General features: G+C 32.0%; 1 non-coding gene across 1 annotated transcript; it reads left to right on the top strand.

Moving 5' to 3' along the window:
* Positions 1 to 11,033: 11,033 nt before the first annotated feature.
* LOC131181851 (small nucleolar RNA R71) lies at positions 11,034 to 11,141 on the top strand. Its single transcript, XR_009150326.1, has one exon. It is a non-coding gene; the product is annotated as a small nucleolar RNA R71 (small nucleolar RNA).
* The last annotated feature ends 2,378 nt before the right edge of the window (positions 11,142 to 13,519 follow it).

Genomic DNA, 13,519 nt, shown 5'->3' with positions numbered 1-13,519 from the left:
ACTCGAAAGATCTAATGTGTTACCCTTATCACAATAAAATTTGATCATAACTAACACGTTGCTTAATTTTCTGTATATTATATTTTTTTATTATTTTGGTTTTGATTGACTAAATCATTTCTTACATTATTGAATTTATTAGTACATATTTTAATAGATTTGATCATTTAATTACCACTCTCCTGCAACTTCTGATGTGATTCATGGGTACTACCTCTTAATTAAATATAAAACTAATTGTCCCATCCTAGGAAAAACTGATTCTCGCAATAATATGATAAGAGGAAGTAAATTAGAATTCATCACTTTGCTCCAAAACCATTTTTAATTAGAATAATTGACCACTTGGCATATTATTATATATGTGGAGGAGGGGAAGTTGAACTGGTCTACTGAGTTAACCCATAATTTTAATCAACTCGAATTTGAGTTTATTAAATAAGTAATATATTAATATTTCTTAAATCAGAGTAAATTTGATCAATCTGACATTTTTAAAGTTAAAACCCCCATTAAGACTGCTGGTTTAATTTCTGACAGTCTTACAGTCGACTCAATTGAATTATATTAACCTGTTTGCGGGCTGTGTTCCGAAGCATTTCCGCTATCATGATTGACAGACTTTTCAAATAAGCGCACACCTTATCTGTCGGGTTAGCCAGTTAGTTGTTTATAAGCCGACTCTATGAAAGTTGGCTTTAATGCTTGGCCACCTTATCTGGCGGGGACAACATCCCTAATTTTTCATGCTAATACACTGAATAATTGAGCAATAATTGAGCAATCACATATATTATATATTTTTTTCAATAAAATTGGCTAATTTTTTTAATAGCCATGCAAGATAATATTATTAAAATTTTTTTTAAAAAATTATAAAAAATTTAACATGAACACGCAAACACTAAATCCCTGTCGATAAATCTTTTTAATACACTCTGCCTGTGTCATACAAAGTTGCTGTAAAAAAGTAGAAGCCCTGAAAAAAATTGTAGAAGCTAATTTTGCTTTGGTCTTTACGCTCCCCACACCTATGGAATTTTTTTCTTTTTTCCACAACAGGTATGGATTTCATAACAGCCAAGATAATTACTTTTAGAAAAATACTATTTAATTTTTTATATTTTAATAAAATTAATTATTTAATCATCTATTTAAATAATACAATTATTTAATTTTTATAATTTTAAATTCTTCGATTATTCAATCTTTGTTTATATCTGTTTTTTTTTAATTAACTTAACTAATAAAAAAATTAATTGGAGGGATTAAATAAATTTTAATTAAATAATTGTTCACTCTTCTCTTTCTTTATAAGTTTTGTTTAGTTGGAATAATTTAGCTAAAGGATTTTAAGTTCTCATATAATAAAAATCTATCTTATTTAATTGGTATTTTACCTTAATTTCTTAGAAAGAGAAGGAATTGTTTTTTTAACTTATCAAGGAGTAACTTATCCTCCTAATGATAAATTACTTAATAAAAAATTAACTCTTCAAAAGGTAGAGAATTTAAATCAAATATCATCCTAGTTCCAACCCCGCACAGGCCATCCCTCTCTTAACACACACACACACACACTCGTTTGTTTTTCACCTACTCTTGGGATAGCAACCCAAAAACACATTCATATTCCTCTGTTTTCCACGTACTCCTCGGACAGCAACCCAAAAACACACACACACACACTTCTCAATTTTTCACCTATTCCTAGTACAACAATCCAATTGACTCTTTATGTGAAACAGAAGTTACTTCTTTCACTTCTCGAGAAATAACTTATCCTCGTGATAATAAATTACTTTATAAAAAGTTAACTTTTCAGAAGATAGAGAATTTAAATCAAACATCACCCTATTTCCAACTTTGCCCAGCCCATCCATCTCTTCATACACACACACACACATGCTTGTCTGTTTTTCATCTACTCCGGGGATAGCAACCCAAACACATACGCACACACACTCCTCGACTTTTCACCTACTCTTGGTACAGCAACCCAATTGACTCTTTACGTGAGACAGCAATGTCTAGGTCTCTTAACGTGTGGTTATTATTATTATTATTATTATCTAAAAATATTTAAAAAATAATATCTATAGTCTTTTTCATAATATCTATATCTATCTAAAATTATTAATTTATTAAATGTGTAAATTTGATTTACTCTTAAATTCTAATGTAATTACAATACATTTAGTTTATTTTTAATAATTAAAAATATTTTAAAATAATATGCATTTATATATTTTTATATACTAAACCTATTTATCATAAAAATAACATTAGGTTTTTTTTATAGGTTAATTAATTTAATTTTTTTAATTAATATTGCTAAATTAATCTTAAAAGAAAGTTTGATGAAGAAATCTTTATTTTTTTATAAATGATAAATATAAAAAAAAAAACTCTACACAAGAAGACTTTACATTTAAATATTTGTTATTAAATTATATTTTATTCAATGCATTATAATAAATAAATAATAAATGTTGTGTTATTAATATTAATTAGTCTTAAACTAAATTATATATAATAAATCATTAAAATTTTGTTTCAATTGAATTAATTAAATGATTTTATTAATTATTGATACATAATAAATTTATTTAGAAGAAATAAATTTAATAATTTATATTATTAGAAAATAAAATTTTTATTTATGTTTTTAATATAAATATTTTTTTTTACAGATCTTTAAAGCTTGCAATATATTAAAATATAATCTACTTGAGTCTTTCAAAGAACACTAAAAGTAGATTCTGCCTTTCTCTTTTATTGAAAAAATGATTAAACATCTTTTAAATGAAGAAATAGAAGTGGAGTAGTTATTATTATTATTATAATAATAATTATTATTATTATATCTTAAAAGAGCCGCCTTATCAATAAATGGACTTACTCACTCCTTTCATATTTTTAAATATGTTACACTCATTTTATATAGACATTTTAAAGTAGTTTTATATATATATTATTCTTGTAATTAAGTATTTTTTATATTTTTAATTTTATTTTAACTAAATTATTAATTTTAGTTACTTTATATTAATTTTTGAAATTTTGATATTTTTAATAGATTATAATGGTAAATTGAAAGTTAATAGTATATTAGAAGATGATTTAAAGAAGTTTAAAAACTTAAAAAATAGAAAAAAAGTGAAGAAATCAAGTTTTAAAATTCACGTCTACCGAAATTTATATGAAAAATTACTTAAAACTCTAATTAAGATATATCATAATATTTAAAATGTGACTCAAATTAAACTGAAAATCAAGCATAACAAAAAATTCATTGCAACGCAAAACCTGCCAGTGTCTTGCTAAGTTGCTGTAAAAAAGTAGAAGCCCTAAAAAAAATTGTAGAAGCTAATTTTGCTTTGGTCCTTACGCTCCCCATACCTATGGAATTTTTTTCTTTTTTCCACAACAGGTATGAATTTCATACCAGCCAAGATACTTATTTTTAGAAAAATACTATTTAATTTTTTATATTTTAATAAAATTAATTATTTAATCATTTATTTAAATAATGCAGTTATTTAATTTTTATAATATTAAATTAATTAATTATTCAGTTTCTGTTTACATTTTTTTTTTTAATATACTGGATAAGAGTGTCGGCATGAAAACTGACGCTAACGCTATGATTGTCAGTTTTGTCTTTAAAACACCACTCTGGCTAAATTTTCAGATAATCACACATAATTTTTATATATTTTAATTTTTTTAATTTTAAAATAATTAAATTATTTCATTCTAAATATCATAATTGACAAAAAGAAATCATTTGGATTAAATTTTTATGAGATGTTAGTTTTCGAAGGGAGGGATTGAATTTTCATATTGAATTAAAAGAATAACATATCAAATTAAATATATAAAAATCAAACTCATTGGAAGCATTGAACTAATGAAATCCATGTGGATATATATATTTATGATGCGTCCCAACCGCAAGTGCACAGGTCGTACAAGTAGTATAGAAAAATATCGATCCCACGAGGAGTTGTGTTAATGATTGAATTTTTGATATAAAAGTTGACTAAATTGAAGTATTTATGAAATTAAAATAATGAATTAATGGGTAATGGAGTATGAAATCTAAATGTGCAAATTTAATATTCTATTCAACAATGTATTAATTAAACTAAGATTTGCATCAAATTGAAATAAGCAAGTTCAAATATGGCAATATTTAAAATGGCAAATGATTAAATTCGATTAGAAATTAACAATGGTAAAAAGGCGATTCCGGAGTTCGGGATTTCATATTCAAGCTATTTTGGGATTTTCCCTAGCTAGCCCAATCCATGAAATTTATGGGTTTAAAGGAGATTAATTCTAAAATCCTTTGAAAACTCTTTCGAGTGAGACAAAGAGTGCCTTTATTAACTTAATCCTACTTTCGTGGAGTTAAAATTAACCAAGACCCATTAGGTTCTTTAATCAATCTATTAAAACCCTCTTAACCCTTAGTCTATTTCTAGATCTAAGTTAATTAAGTCCAATTTCTTGATTAACTATTACTTGGTTTTCTCCTTTCGGTGCTTCAACCAAGGATTAAGAACATAACTTAATGGGGCCCTTCATTAAGCATGTGAATAAGCACACAAGAAATGGATTAAACCTCATAAATTCATTAAATTGGGACTAACCCAGTTCAAATCCACAAAAATAACTAAAATATTACATCCCTTACTCCAGAATCAAAAGTAAACTACTCACTATCCATAATGCTTACAAGATATGATGAGTTTAAATGGAAATAAAGCTTTAATCTAAGCTAAGAAGTAAGAAATTAAACACTAGAAATGTAGAAAAATGTAAAGGAAGGAAGAAATCTGCAAATCTTGGTTAAAAATGGTGTGGAAGGTGAAAATGACTCCTCAAATTCTGCCTCTCTTCTCCTCTTCTTCTTTTCTCCTTGCCTACCTTCTAAAATGAGAAAATTGGACTATTTATAGCATTTTTCTGACATGGAGCCCTAAAATGGTATGTTCTAGGAGGAATTATTTGAGGGAATCTCTGCGACTCATTAATGAACTCTTCATGAGGCTGCATAAGTGGGTGCATAAGTTATGCGATCCCTTATGCGATTTTAGCTGTTACAGGTCACTTATGCGAAGCTGCATGACTTGGTGCATAGGTTATGCACAATTTCGAGAATGTGCATAAGGGAGGCGAGAATGTGCATAAGCTATGCAGTCTCCTTATGCACATTTCGGCTGGTTCTGGAACAGTGATCTTTCTCCTTATGCAGATCTGCATAGCTTATGCGGCAAGTTATGCACAGTTTGGTCAATGCATATTTCAGCTTGAAAACTTGTTTTTGACATCTTTTTGCTGTAGAAGACACTCCTCAATGGCAAAATTCTCTTTAGTCCTTCAAAAACACCATTTTTTCTACAAAACAAAGTAAAAATTACAAATTAATCCAAAATCGACAATTATGAAAAACTAACTAATTAACTAATAAAATTAGCTAAAAAATGACTAATAATCAAATAAAATGGCTATGATATTAAACCTCAATGATTATGCAAAATGTATGCATCAAATACCCCCAAACTCAAGCTTTTGCTTGTCCTCAAGCAAACTTTAAAATGTAATGCAAAATTTTTAGGGGTGCCTTATCCAAAGAGCTATGAAAATTACCTATTAAAGTAACTAAACACACCTTTAGCCATACTGACAATCCATATACCCATCCTTCAAAATGCAAAGAATCTAATGCTTATCCAAGCTTTCACCGCTTAGCCATCAAGTCAATTATCATTCAAAATCCCCAAACCAACCAATCAAAAGAGAGAGAGTCATACTCAAAAGGAATTCTAGAACAATCAATAGTCAAAGTGTCTCTATATAGAATGATGGAATTAAATGAATGAATGGATAATTTTCCAATCCCATAGGCAAATTCCCTACTCCTATCTCCACTAATGTAGCAAATACTATCAAGAGATCAAAGGTCTTTTTAGGGATGTAATGGGGCCATGGGGTTCAAAATGAGGCTAAGAAGAAGAATGGGTAAAAAGGATTCAAAGCATGAGAATATTTCAAATCTTAACAACATAAGGTACACTTTTTATTTTATTATATATATATATTTTTTTTTTGTATATATGGAGGAGAGAAGTACACAATGAGAATTGTCAAGTGCTAGCAAAACACATAAAAATGGAGGGACATTTTGATACTTTAAACTTGTATCTTGCATTTTCTTTTTTATGATTGTCCCTAAAATTGCCACCCCCAAACTCATTCCTTTTAATACTTTGAGTGGATTTCTTTCAATTTGAATGACAATAGTGAAAAGCACATATAGTAGCACTTGTACAAGATGACAAGCACTTCTTCTCCCTTTTATTGTATATTTTTTTCTCTTTTTTTTTAATTTTTATTTTTATTTTTTTTAGAAAGTGTACCTAACATTCAATATTATTCTCATGAAAAGGGTTGGAGTGTTTGGTTCATTGGCTAGGTAGCAATAAGGATTTCAAGAAAAATTAGGGATAAAAAGGCTCAAAGGGGTTTTCAAAGGTCAATTTTAATTAGGAAAAAGGGCCAAAGGTTTAAAATGAGAAGGTTTAAATCAAAGAATGCCTAATCATCTCTCTTTTCAAGTACAAGCTGGTATTTCGCCTTGAAAGGTTTAGAAAATTTGTTCTAGGATTGGTGAGACATCATTTGACTACCTTATATCCAATAACTCCCTCTAAACACTCCAATCTCTAAAGGACTAGTTGGGTGGCTTTTTGGCTAAGAAGATATAGGCAAGGGATAGACACTTCAAAACTTTGCACCTCTTAGGAAACTTTCAATCCACAAACCCAACTAAAGGTAAGTCAAATCACTCTCATAGGCAACTTTTCAATACTCAAGGGATTTGGCAAAAGATTTTAATGCATGATGCATGATTCCTAAAAATGAGCAATGCATTAACTAAATGGAAGAAGTCTATTTGTGTGCAAAGTGTATAATTTCTAAGTGATGTATAATGTGTGTGTAAATGTGTTATGTATATGTATGTATGGATATATATGTAAAATATTTACAATATATGTAAATGAAATGGGATGAGATGTTCCTATACTCAAAATGTAAAAAAAATGAAGCAAAAATCAAAATGAATGTGCACCCCCAAACTCAAAATTAGACATTGTCCTCAATGTCTCAAGTAGTGCATTATCAAAATTCAAAGTAAAGAGAAATTACCAGGAATTGTGAAATTTAAGAGCAAAAGGAAAGAGTTACCTGGTATAGAGCAGATAAGAATTCAAGGAATAATGGTGATGCATAAGAGGCTGTACAGGTTATGCAGAGTAAAGTGCTGTCCAAAACATGTGCATAAGTAGGGTGCATAAGCCGTGCGGTTCTGCATGAGTGGCAATAAGGGTTGCATAGGCTATGTAAAATATTTGCAATTTTTTTTTTTTGGTCATGCGGAAGTGCATAAGTTATGCACTCTCCTTATGCAAGTCTCAGCAGGTTTTAACTTTTCCAGAACATGTGCATAAGTAGGGTGCATAAGCCGTGCGGTTCTGCATGAGTGGCAATAAGGGTTGCATAGGCTATGTAAAATATTTGCAAAATTTTTTTTTTTTTTTTTTTTTGGTCATGCGGAAGTGCATAAGTTATGCACTCTCCTTATGCAAGTCTCGGTGACCCTTGAAATTTTGAGGAGCGAAGTCATGCGGGAGTGCATAAGTTATGCACTCCCCTTATGCATCTCTCGGCAGAAGTGGTTGTTCAGAAAATCGGGTCATGCAGAAGTGCATAGGTTATGCACTCTGCTCATGCACTGTTCGGTAATTTTTGGAATTTTGGGTTGGTGGTCATGCAGATGTGCATAGGTTATGCACTCTGCTTATGCACCCCTCGGCAAGTTTGATTTTTCTGGGTTTCTGGTCATGCAGAAGTGCATAGGTTATGCACTCTGCTTATGCACCCCTCGGCAGAATTGGAAATTCAGAGTTTTTGGTTATGCAGAAGTGCATAGGTTATGCACTCTGCTTATGCAGACTTCAGCAGAGAGAGAAAATGCAGAATTTGAAGTTGTGCAAATGTGCATAAGTCATGCACTCACCTTATGCAAGTTTTGACAGATATGAAATTTGACAAAATGAGGTTATGCAGAAGTGCATAAGCTATGCACTCTCCTTATGCACTTGCAATAAAGGTGGAAAATGGCAAGAATTGTGGTTGTGCAGGATTGCATAAGCTATGCAGTTGCTTATGCACAAGTTAGCAAGATCAAGAATGCAATAGAACATGGATTGCAAGTGTGAAAAATACCCTAGAATGAGGAAATATAATTCCATGAAGCATAAACCATGAGAAGTTTCACCAAAAACACATCAATATATACAAAGTATATCAAAAAGGCATCACACAAGCATGTAAAAATGGATCCTACATAAAAGACCTTTGAGAACTATGCCATTTTAAGACAAATTCTGCAAATCAACATTTAGCACATAAAACTCCATAAAATTTGCATGAAGTTGCATCTAACCACAAATGATGAAATGAAGTCTCCAAGTTTTGCCAAGAAAATGCAGCATTTTTACCTTGAATGCTACAACACAAATAAGCTCAAATCTGCAAAAATGACTAAATTACCACCATATTAAGATTATAATCTCACATACTTAAAAGTCTCACACCCTACCTCACCAAAAACACAAGCCATCTGCTGCAAACACCCTCTTTCTGCAGAATTTCTTCTTCCTCTCTGCATAAATCAGTTTGACTCAAGGGCCAGAATCTATCTGCTGCAGACTTTTCCTTTTCTGCAGATTGCATTTTTCTCTGCAATAACAGATTGCAGCTCCCAATAGTTCACCAGCCTTTCTTCATTGATATACATCTACAAGGGACAAGATTTAATAATGTCAAAAATTGAATTTGAGGAAATTTAAGATAAAAACAAAATTAATGAAAATGAAAGTAAATCAACAAAAGCAAAATAAAAGGACTTGGGATGCCTCCCAAGAGCGCTAATTTATAGTCCTTAGCTAGACTCTTTTCATGTTTCATGGTGGCTGAAATTGGAATTTGTTGCCTCTGTTTCCAATAGGTGCTTCAATGAATCTATACTTCATTTTCTTTCCATCACATGAGAAGATCCTTGTTGCTTTGTCTAAAAATCCGACCATTTCTTTCTTGATAACCTTTGGTGCATCTTTTTCTTTGAGAGATGGTTGCTTTACTTCACTTTTCTCCACTTCCTCAACTTGAAAGATTGGTGCCATAGGACAAGGTGGATTACTATTCAAATCTTCTGCAAATGCAGCCTCTTTTGGATTTTCATCATTGATACTCCCTTCATGGATAAGACAACTTTCAAGAGAAGCCTTCGGATAGCTCTTTCTAAAGTGCTCTTTTACTAACTCATCAACTATATCAATTCTCAAACAAGAGTCTACATCTTCATGTTGCTTCTTCTTATCATTGCCAATATTGAAGACTAACTGAACCACCCTCACTCTAAGAGTAAGCTTTTCACCTTTCACGTCAATCAAAGCACCAGCTGTAGTTAGGAAAGGCCTCCCCAAAATGATTGACATATGAGAATCCTCTTCCACGTCCAAAATGACAAAGTCAACTGGGATGTAAAATTTTCCAACCTTCAGTGGTATATTTTCCAATATCCCATCTGGATACTTAATTGATCATGCATGGCTGAAGAGAAATGTGGGTTGGCTTAAGATCTCCCATGTTAAGCTTCTCATAGATGGAGAGGGGCATAAGGCTTACACTAGCCCCTAAATCACATAAAGCTTTTATAGAACATGATTCCCCAATATGGCATGGAATTGAAAAACTCCCTGGATCCTTGAGCTTTGGAGGAAGTTTCCTTTGGAGGATAGCACTACATTCCTCAGTTAAGGCTACAGTCTCATAATCTTCAAGTCTTCTTTTGTTTGAGAGAATTTCTTTCAAAAACTTAGCATAAGAAGGCATTTGGGAAAGAGCATCGATAAAAGGCACATTTATATATAGCTTCTTCAAAACCTCTAAGAACTTCCCAAATTGCTTATCAAGCTTGGCTTTTTGAAATCTCTGTGGAAAGGAAAGCGTGGCTTGTAAGGCTCTGGAGGTATATATTTCTCTTCTTTCTCTCCAACCTCCTCTTTACCTTTTCTTGCACTCCCTTTTCCACTCTTTTGTTTTTCATCTCCCTCAAAATCTTCCTCATTTTCTCTCTTTTCAACTTTTTCACTCTTCTCATTATGCACTATTTTACCACTCCTCAGTGTGATGGCATGACATTGCTCCCTTGGATTTTCTGTTTGACTAGGAAGTTTCCCCATAGAATTGGTACTTGATGAGCATGCTTGTTGTGCAATCGATTTTCCAGCATCCTATTGTGTGTTTGCATTTGTTCCACCTTGCTTTCATCTCTCTCAACTCTTCATCACGCTTAATTTGATTAGCAAGAATTTGTTGTAATAAAGCCTCTGTGGTGGAACTTTGTTCTTCTTTGTCTTGGTAAAGGTGCGATGTTGCATTCTTTTCTTTGAAAACTAGGTGGTGGTTGCCTAGGTTGTTGGTATTGATGCTCTTGTTGTTGTGATGGAAAGTTCTGAGTTGAAGCTTGATTTTGCTGATTCTCCCATGAAAAATTGGGATGATTCCTCCAAGCATATGAAGGATAATCTACTCCACAGCTCATTGTTCCTTCTGCATAAGTAACTTGTTGAGAACTTCCAGAGCATGATGATGAACTGACTAGCATACTTAAATCCTCCATTTTCTTAGCAAGGACATTAGTGAGTGCATCAAATTTGGCATTGATCATGTTGAATGGATCAAGCTCATACATTCCAGCAACTTGCCTTTTTTGAGTTGGAGTTGACCCTCTTGGACTACTCCATAGATGACTATTCTTTGCTATTTTCTCTAATAACTCATAAGCTTCATCTTCATGCTTAATGATGAATTCCCCTCCAGTTTGAGCATCAATGATTCCTCTGATAGCAGGAGTGACATTTGTGTAAAAATTCTGGTTTATCATCCATTTGGGAATGGCATGATGTGGACATTGTCTCTCCAACTCCTTCCATCTCATCCATGACTCATAAAGAGTCTCATCTTCTCTTGGTCTAAAAGCAATCATTTGATTCCTCAACTCTTGAGTTTTTCCAGGTGGAAAGTATTGGGCAAGAAATGCATCAGTGAGCTGCTCCCAATTTGTAATTGAGTTGTGAGGTAAAGAATCAAGCCAATCCAATGCTCTATCTTTCAAAGAGAATGGAAACAATTTTAGCCTTGCTGCATCATCAGATACTCCAGGTTGTTTTTGCATGTCACAAATCATAGCAAACTTCTTGGATGTGTGTGTGGATTTTGAAGGATGACCCCCAAATTGAGAATTCTGAATCATTTGAAGGACTCCAAAATCCATCTTGTAACTATTTGCATCAATTCTTGGTCTTGCTATGCTCTCTCTCAAGTCATCAAAACGAGGAAAAGCATGATCCATCATACTTCCCCTAGGCAGATTAGCATTTACTACCTCTTCACCATGGGCTGCATTTTCATTATTTTGACCATTTCCAGCATTACCAACACCAATTCTAATTCTTTCATCAGCCATGTCTGCTTCTAATTCAGTTTCTATCAAGGCTTCTTTTCTTTTTCTGGTTTCTTTCTTGTTGGCCTTACAAAATTTCTCAATTTCAGGGTTGAATAATAAGGATGTATCACTTGTGCTTCTAGCTCTTCTCATAAAAGATTAAGAGTACCTGAAAAAGAACAAACAAACACAAAATGAAAAGATAACAGAGATAAAACTAAAAAACAACTAAAATAATCAAGAATTTAATCTTAAACAAACAACTCCCCGGCAACGGCGCCAAAAACTTGATGCGTCCCAACCGCAAGTGCACGGGTCGTAGAAGTAGTATAGAAAAATATCGATCCCACGAGGAGTTGTGTTAATGATTGAATTTTTGATATAAAAGTTGACTAAATTGAAGTATTTATGAAATTAAAATAATGAATTAATGGGTAATGGAGTATGAAATCTAAATGTGCAAATTTAATATTCTATTCAACAATGTATTAATTAAACTAAGATTTGCATCAAATTGAAATAAGCAAGTTCAAATATGGCAATATTTAAAATGGCAAATGATTAAATTCGATTAGAAATTAACAATGGTAAAAAGGCGATTCCGGAGTTCGGGATTTCATATTCAAGCTATTTTGGGATTTTCCCTAGCTAGCCCAATCCATGAAATTTATGGGTTTAAAGGAGATTAATTCTAAAATCCTTTGAAAACTCTTTCGAGTGAGACAAAGAGTGCCTTTATTAACTTAATCCTACTTTCGTGGAGTTAAAATTAACCAAGACCCATTAGGTTCTTTAATCAATCTATTAAAACCATCTTAACCCTTAGTCTATTTCTAGATCTAAGTTAATTAAGTCCAATTTCTTGATTAACTATCACTTGGTTTTCTCCTTTGATTGCTTCAACCAAGGATTAAGAACATAACTTAATGGGGCCCTTCATTAAGCATGTGAATAAGCACACAAGAAATGGATTAAACCTCATAAATTCATTAAATTGGGACTAACCCAGTTCAAATCCACAAAAATAACTAAAATATTACATCCCTTACTCCAGAATCAAAAGTAAACTACTCACTATCCATAATGCTTACAAGATATGATGAGTTTAAATGGAAATAAAGCTTTAATCTAAGCTAAGAAGTAAGAAATTAAACACTAGAAATGTAGAAAAATGTAAAGGAAGGAAGAAATCTGCAAATCTTGGTTAAAAATGATGTGGAAGGTGAAAATGACTCCTCAAATTCTGCCTCTCTTCTCCTCTTCTTCTTTTCTCCTTGCCTACCTTCTAAAATGAGAAAATGGGACTATTTATAGCATTTTTCTGACATGGAGCCCTAAAATGGTATGTTCTAGGAGGAATTATTTTAGGGAATCTCACTGACTCATTAATGAACTCTTCATGGGATGCATAAGTGGGTGCATAAGTTATCACGATCCCTTATCTGATTTCAGCTGATTACAGGTCACTTATGCGTTTGCATGACTTAGTGCATAGGTTATGCACAATTTCGTGAATGTGCATAAGGGAGGCGAGAATGTGCATAAGCTATGCGATCTCCTTATGCACATTTAATTTGGTTCTGAACAGTGATCTTTCTCCTTATGCAGATCTGCATAGCTTATGCGACAAGTTATGCAGATTTGGTCAATGCATATTTCAGCTTGAAAACTTGTTTTTGACATCTTTTTGCTGTAGAAGACACTCCTCAATGGCAAAATTCTCTTTAGTCCTTCAAAAACACCATTTTTCCTACAAAACAAAGTAAAAATTACAAATTAATCCAAAATCGACAATTATGAAAAACTAACTAATTAACTAATAAAATTAGCTAAAAAATGACTAATAATCAAATAAAATGGCTATGCAATTAAACCTCAATGATTATGCAAAATGTATGCATCAATTTATCGCAATAAAAAAAATGGAGTGAAAGC

Source organism: Hevea brasiliensis, chromosome 7, assembly GCF_030052815.1.
Source record: "Hevea brasiliensis isolate MT/VB/25A 57/8 chromosome 7, ASM3005281v1, whole genome shotgun sequence".
In the NCBI taxonomy this organism is placed as follows: Eukaryota; Viridiplantae; Streptophyta; class Magnoliopsida; order Malpighiales; family Euphorbiaceae; genus Hevea; species Hevea brasiliensis.
Note: the sequence above shows the minus strand (reverse complement) of the source record. Positions and strands in the feature narration are given on the sequence as shown.